Source organism: Sminthopsis crassicaudata, chromosome 2 (genome assembly GCF_048593235.1).
Source record: "Sminthopsis crassicaudata isolate SCR6 chromosome 2, ASM4859323v1, whole genome shotgun sequence".
NCBI lineage: Eukaryota > Metazoa > Chordata > Mammalia > Dasyuromorphia > Dasyuridae > Sminthopsis > Sminthopsis crassicaudata.
This window is the reverse complement of record NC_133618.1, coordinates 21268366-21275867: the sequence shown is the minus strand read 5'-3', so window position 1 is coordinate 21275867 and position 7502 is coordinate 21268366. Positions and strand designations below refer to the sequence as shown.

The window sequence follows — 7502 nt, the reverse complement described above, 5'->3', positions numbered from 1 at the left end:
AAGATAAAAGATTGTTAATAAAAACAAACAAAAAATAATTCAAATACTTTGGACACAGAATTGTACCCACAAGATTTAGCAGCTACAATTTTAAAGAAGCAGAAACTTGGAAATATGTTGGTCCAGAAGACAAGAGAGCTGGGGTTACAAATAAGAATAAACTACACAGCAAAAATGGTTGGATATTACCCTTTGAGGAAGGAAAAAAAAAAAAAAAAGTTAACGTTTAATGAAATGGAAGACATTCAAGCATTACTCATGGGGAAAAAAGGTGAATAAAAATTTTGACTTTCAAATATAAAATTCATTAAAAACATCTTGAGATAATATATCCTATCTTGGTAATATGATAGGAAAGGAAAATGATAAATGTTAAAGGGGTTGTATGAAAAGTGTGACATTAATGCACTGTTCCATCCATTATGAAGAACAATTTGGCTCTACACTTGAAATAGTTGTAAAGTTCTCCAGACTCTTTGACCCAAAATTTTTGTGTCCAAAGAGATTTCTTTTTGAAAGGAAAATGGTATATTACTTAAAAATATTTATAGCAGCAGCAGCAACAACAGATTTTGTGGTGTTAAAAAACTGAAAATCCTAGGATAGCCATCACTTGGGGGATGGCTGAACAAGTTGTGATATAAGATTTGGAATGCTACTTTGTTGCAAGCAAAGCTGAGCATGATGTTTTTAGGAAACCCTGGGAACTTATGCAAAGTTCATTCTAGAAGTTTTATCCTAAGTGGTCTTTCTTTGTGTCATTACTTTACATATTATAATCTTAGTTCCATAAGCAGCTGGTTAGTACTACATAGAGTATTAGACCTAGAGCCAAGATGTAAACAAAACATTGTTCATAGTACCAGCAATTTTGTAATGATTATCAACTATGAAAAAGTTGTTATTCTGATCAAGATAATTATCCAAGACAATTCCAAAGAACTTTTAATGAAAATGGTAACTATACACAAAGAAAGAATAGACGAAGTATAAATTCAGGCTGAAGCATGTTTATTTTTCTTTTTTTCTGTTTTATTTTGAAACATGGCTAATGTGAAAATATATTTTACCTGATTCACCATGAATAATCAATATTGAATTGTTTGTCTTCTCCAGAATAGAAGATTTGGGAGGAAAGGAGATCAACAATAAAGAGAGGAATGTTATTTTATTTTTTACTTGTAGTTGAGAAGTACTTAAAAAGTACAAAATAATAAATATATATTAAAAATAAAATTAAAAAGAACAACAAACACATTTGTAAATCCATGGATAGAAAATATATAGATAATTGAAAGAAGTTGTGAGATAATTAGAATATTTATTCATGATTAAAAGTAAGAATATCACATTTTTCAAAATCATAAATAAAAACTGATCAGAACTATTTTATCCAAAGAGAAAAGTAAAAGAGAAATAAGCCACTCTTCAACTGCAAAAATTAAATTTCAAAACTGATTTTTTTAATCTTTTAATAATCATATAATACCATAATTAGGTATTATTATGAGATTGTTTTGAGATTTAATTTAACAGAAGCATCCTATAAAAGAATAACTACTGCAAATAGCTAAAGATGAGAGGCAACATATCAAGATTTTGACCCTGAGTTAAAATGTAAAATTAATGGGGAAAATATTATGCTTCAAAATATTTTTAAAGTAATAATACCAACTATGACTTGTTAGAATTTAATAGAAAATATGTTTTAGTAGAGATAAACAGAAAAACTGCATTTTACATGAATGGTGCAAAAAAGTTGAATCAAGATATATGTATATATACATATATATATATATGTATATGTATATGTATATATATATATATGTATATGTATATGTATATGTATATAAATAAATACATATGTGTACATATATGTAAATTATGTATATAACTATGTATATTTATGTGTGTTTATACGCCCATGCACATGGAACCAAAAAAAAAAATCAATATACTTGAAGAAAAAACTAATCAAGGATGAGGGAGAAATAGTAAATCTATAATAGGGGGCCTTCACTATACCTCTTTCAGACTTCAATATGTAAAAGCAGAGGATAAATGAAAAATAGAAAACATTAATGAAAATCTGAAAAAAATTAAGGATGATTAAATGCTAATGCTTATTAAATAGGAAAATAAAGAAGTTCACACATTTTTATTTATATACAAGAAATTTTCCAAAAAGGACTATTTTTGCCATAAAAATCACACAATTATATAATGCAGAAATATTAAAACATCATTTATTAAAATATGATGAAGTACTGTTAAATTTAAAAAGCACTTGTAAAATGCTAAGAAAGTAAATAGATTTTAAAATGATTTGATTCAGAAGAAACTCTGGCTGAAGAATAAACTTTTGAGAAATAATAAAGAAAACTATCCTTGGGGGGGGGGTCCTACCTGTAAAGACAAACTCAAGAACCAAATGATCAAAATTACAAAACACACCTCACACAAATAAAGTCAGATCTAAACAATTGGGAAAATATCACTTGTTCATGGCTAGGCCAAGGTAATATAAATAAAAATGACAATTCTGCCTAAATTGATCTTCTTGTTCAGTACCATATCAATCAAACTGCCAAAACAAATTATTTTGTGGAATAGAAAAAAAAATTAATCTGGAAGAACAAAAGGTCAAGAATATCTAGGGAATTAATGAATTCATATATATATATACATATATATATATGTGTGTGTGTATATATAGATATATATATATATATATATATATATATATATATATGAATGAAACATATATGAAACAAATAGTGGCTTAGCAGTACCAAACATAAAAGTATATTATAAAGCAGCAGTCATCAAAACCATTTTGTACTGGCTAAGAAGATTCTTCCATTGATGGATCAGTGGAAAAGATTAGATACATATGACACAATAATCAAAGCCTATTGGCATCTTACATTTGACAAGTACCTGGAATAAAAATTTAGTATTTGACAAAAATTGCTGGGAAAACTGGAAAATAATGTGTTAGATATTCAGCATACACCTATGTCTCAAAGTCCATATCAAAATAAGGTCAAAATGGATATGTGATTTGGCCATAAAGATCAGTGTTATCAACCAATTATTGTAAGGCATTTCTGCTGCTCTATTTAGTAAATCTTTGTCCTTACTAAATATTTTTGAATGTTAGCTAATAACATTAATAAGAGCTTACACTTATATACTATTTATTTTGTTACAGACTCAGTGCTAATGCCTATAGCATTATTATTTCAGTTAATTCTCACTTCAATCTGGAAGGTAGGTGCTATCATTATATTAGATTTGAAGAATGAAGCAAAGAGAGATTAAGTTACTTGCCTGAGGTCACAGTGTCTAAAATCAGATTTAACTATTCCTGACTCTGTAATCATTACTCAATCTTTTGCTGACCAATGGAGATATATTAGGTGCTAAGGCAGGACTAGATCTTCAGGGTGAGAGCTAGCCAATTTCTTTATTATTATTATTTATTAAAGCTTTTTATTTACAAGATATATGAATGGGTAATTTTTCAGCATTAACAATTGCAAAACCTTTGTTCCAACTTCCCCCCCCCTTTCCCATACCCCTTTCCTCTGATTGCAAGTTGACCAATACATGTTAAATATGTTAAGGTATACTTTGGATTCTAATACTTAATGTGCAAAAAGAAAATTGGATTTACACACATATATTTTTATCTAGGTTATACTGTAACATATGTAAAATGTATGGGATTGCCTGTCATCTAGGGGAGGGAGTAGAGGGAGGGAGGGGAAAATTTGTAAAAATGAATACAAAGGAAAATGTTCTAAAAAAATTACTCATGCATATATGCTGTCAAAAAATTATAATTATAAAATAAAATTTAAAAAATAAAAAAATGTTAAGGTATAAGTTAAATAAAATGTATATACACATGTCCAACAGTTATTTTGTTGTACAAAAAGAATCAAACATTGAAATAGTGTACAATTAGTCTGTGAAGGAAATCGAAAATGCAGGCAGACATAAATAGAGGGATTGGGAATTCTATGTAGGGGTTCAAAGTCATCTACCAGAGTTTTCATTAAGTGTAGTGGGTTCAATTCATTACTGCTTTATTGGAACTGATTTGGTTCATCTCATTGTTAAAGAGAACAACATCCATCAGAATTGATCATCATATAGTATTGTTGTTGAAGTATATAATGATCTCCTGGGCCTGCTCATTTCACTCAACATCAATTCATGTAAATCTCTTCAGGCCTTTCTGAAATCATCCTGCTAGTCATTTCTTACAGAACAATAATATTCCAAAATATTCATAGACCACAATTTATGCAGCCATTCTCCAACTGATGAACAACTACACAGTTTCCAGTTTCTGGCCAATACAAAGAAGGCAGCCACAAACATTCTTGCATACACATGTCCCTTTCCCTTCTTTAAAATCTGTTTGGGACATAAGCCCAGTAGTAAAACTGCTGGATTAAAGGATATGCCAAGTTTAATAACTTTTAGAGCTTAGTTCCAAATCATTCTCCAGAATGGCTGGATGTATTGACAATTCCACGAACAGTGTATCAGTGTCCCAGTTTTCCCACATCCCCCCCCCCAACATTAAGCATTATCTTTCTCTGTCATTTTAGCCAATCTGACAGGTGTGTATTGGTATCTCAGAGGTGCCTTAATTTGCATTTCTCTGACTTGGAGCATCTTTTTTATATGGCTAAAAATAGCTTCAATTTCTTCATCTGAGAATTGTCTGTTCATATCCTTTGACCATTTATCAATTGGAGAATGGCTTGATTTCTTATAAATTAGAGTAAGTTATCTATATATTTTGAAATGAGGTATTTATCAGAACCTTTGACTATAAAATATTTTCCTAGTTTATTTCTTCCCTTCTAATCTTGTCTGCATTAGTTTTGTTTCTACAAAACTTTTCAATTTGATACAATCAAGTTTTTCTATTTTGTGATCAATAATGATCTCTAGTCCTTCTTTGGTCAGAAATTCCTTCATCTTTCACAGGTCTGAGAGATAAACTATCCTATGCTCTTCTAATTTATTTATAATCTCATTCTTTATGCCTAGGTCATGAACCCATTTTGACTTTATCTTGGTGTATGGTGTTAAGTGTGGGTCAGTGCCCAGTTTCTATCATATTAATTTCCAATTTCCCCAGCAATTTTTATCAAAGAGTGAGTTCTTATCCCAAAAGCGGAGGTCTTTGTTTTTTTTTTTTTTTCAAACACTAAATTATTAAGGTTATTGACTGTTTTGTCCCCTGAACCTAACCTATTCCACTGATCAACTAGTCTCTTTCTTAGCCAATAACAAATGGTTTTGATAACTACTACTTTATAATATAATTTATTTTTATTTTTTTGCTTTCTTGGGGCTTACATTTTACTGGACATGAAACAACATGGTTAGATCTGGTTTTAAAAAAGGCTTTTCATTAGTTATCCTTCTGACTTTTATAGATAACAGGGAGAATGAGGTAATCTGATATCATTAGATTAAAGAAATTATTCTCTCTGTATTCACATAAAAGGAAAGCCCAGATTTTTCATCTCTCTAACAATAAACTCAAGCTTTCTAGCAACCTAGTAATTGGGAGGGATAGAAGATCAGAGTTGGAAGGAACCTCAAAGTTAATATATTCTAGCTCCTATCCAAAAAGTAATCCTCTTCACACACTCCCTAACTCTATTTGAGTATCTCCAGTGATAGGCTATTCACTCCTCTAAGCAGCACTTTTGGACTGACTTCCCTTTAGAAACCTGCTTCCAAACCAGGATTTCTATACATCTCTAATAACTAGCCCAACATCCTCATTGCATAAAAAGTAATGTTAACTAGTTATACTCCTGAGGCACCATGAGGAATGTTTTCTGAATGACCAAAGAAAAATTAAACCACATTAGGTTTAGATTTATTGCTGGGTTCATCAGATTTTATTGTACATTATTTGAAAATAGTTCATCCTGACATGGGATAACCAGCAGCTTCCTATCAACTAAGATTCATTTACTTGGTCTATTGCCCCATCCCCCACTAGACTTTGAGCTACCTTAGGGCAGAACCCAAGTATTCATCTTTGACTCTACTAGCACCTAAGACTGTACTTTGCATATAGGAGGCATTTATTTTTAATTTACTGAATTACTGAATTTTCCTTTTATGAGAATCAGCAGAGTTTAAAGTTCTCCAAAGGAAGAACTGAGACTATAAGGTCTCCCTGATGATTTTAACATGTAAAGTGAGTCACCTAACTAAGGATTACAACCTTTAACTGTAATATCTCCTAGAACAAGGTCCACACTAGGGCTAGTTTTAGTTCTTCCTTAGAGCTGAGCAGTGTTCCAATCCTTCTGCACGCGGATATGTGAATTAATCACACCACAGACATTTTTCTAATTGTCTCCCTTTGTCTCCTTCCTACTTGTAATTCTCCAAAGAAAATCCAAGGTACTTTTGCTGGTTGCCCTGAGTCCCCAGGGAAAAATTCAAGTTCGGTTCCAGGTTCGTCTCTTTAGGGGCTTGGAAACGGAAGGTAAGGTGATTCCTTATGGCCATCGGCCAAGTAGGTCAGTCCAGGTTTTTTTGGGATAAATGAGGCTGGCCATTTTAAAAAACTCTTCTGCAGCATCAAGAATAATGAGACGATCCACCACAAAGAGGTACCTCTCTGAGAGCTCCCAATTTGTTGGAAAAATATTTGTCTCTTCAGCAAGTTTTAATAATATTTCCCGTGCTTTCCTTGTATTTTGAGAATCACTGATGGTGCTGAGCTTAGTCACTGATAACAAGGGATCTGCTTCCTTCTGAAAGCCTAAATCTTCCAAAATGCGTTTCCATCTGTTTCTCACTTCTCTTCGAGTTCTCCATAAGTTGTAGATATCGTAGTTGAGTTTTTGCCATTCCTCTGTATTTTTGGGCGGCTGATTCCGAATAACAATCAAATTATACAATATCCTATCATCATCTGCTTCTGTATGGGATACATCATGAGAAATGCTCCATAAATTCTTCTCATCATCCCTTACAAGAGTTGTTCCAAAAGAGGAGTAGGGATTGTTGCTATTGAGCAGGGGCTCCTTCTCAGGCACGTCCGGGTCTTCCAGGCATTTGCACTGGCAGCAGCAGCACAGCGTCCTCATCCAGGCCCGCAGCCCCATGGAGAGCTGTCCAGGACTGCCTGGAGACTCAGCAGGTTAAGGTAGAAAAGACCCTAACCGCTTCAGTCCCCGCTCCCCTGTGCCTATGCTTATCTGTCCACAAGGAGCCGGGTTCCGAAGGGCGGCTGGATGGCTGTCCAGCCACTGGCGGACAGAAGCCGGAGGGACTGCCAGGGGAGTCAGTGGGAAGGCATCGCGGGGCAGGGCTCCAGGTGCATCACGCTGATGTCACCTTCACCAGCGCCCTAGGTCTGTGCAGCCCCCAGTCTGGGACAGCAAGCACGAAGCCTAGTAGAACTCCGAGCCACAGGCATGGGCCGCAATCTCCTCACTCACTTC

The 7502-nt window shown here is 33.3% G+C and overlaps 1 pseudogene; it reads right to left on the bottom strand.

The window, feature by feature from the left end:
- Positions 1 to 6374: 6374 nt before the first annotated feature.
- LOC141553140 (melanoregulin pseudogene) lies at positions 6375 to 7163 on the bottom strand (annotated as a pseudogene).
- Positions 7164 to 7502: the final 339 nt, after the last annotated feature.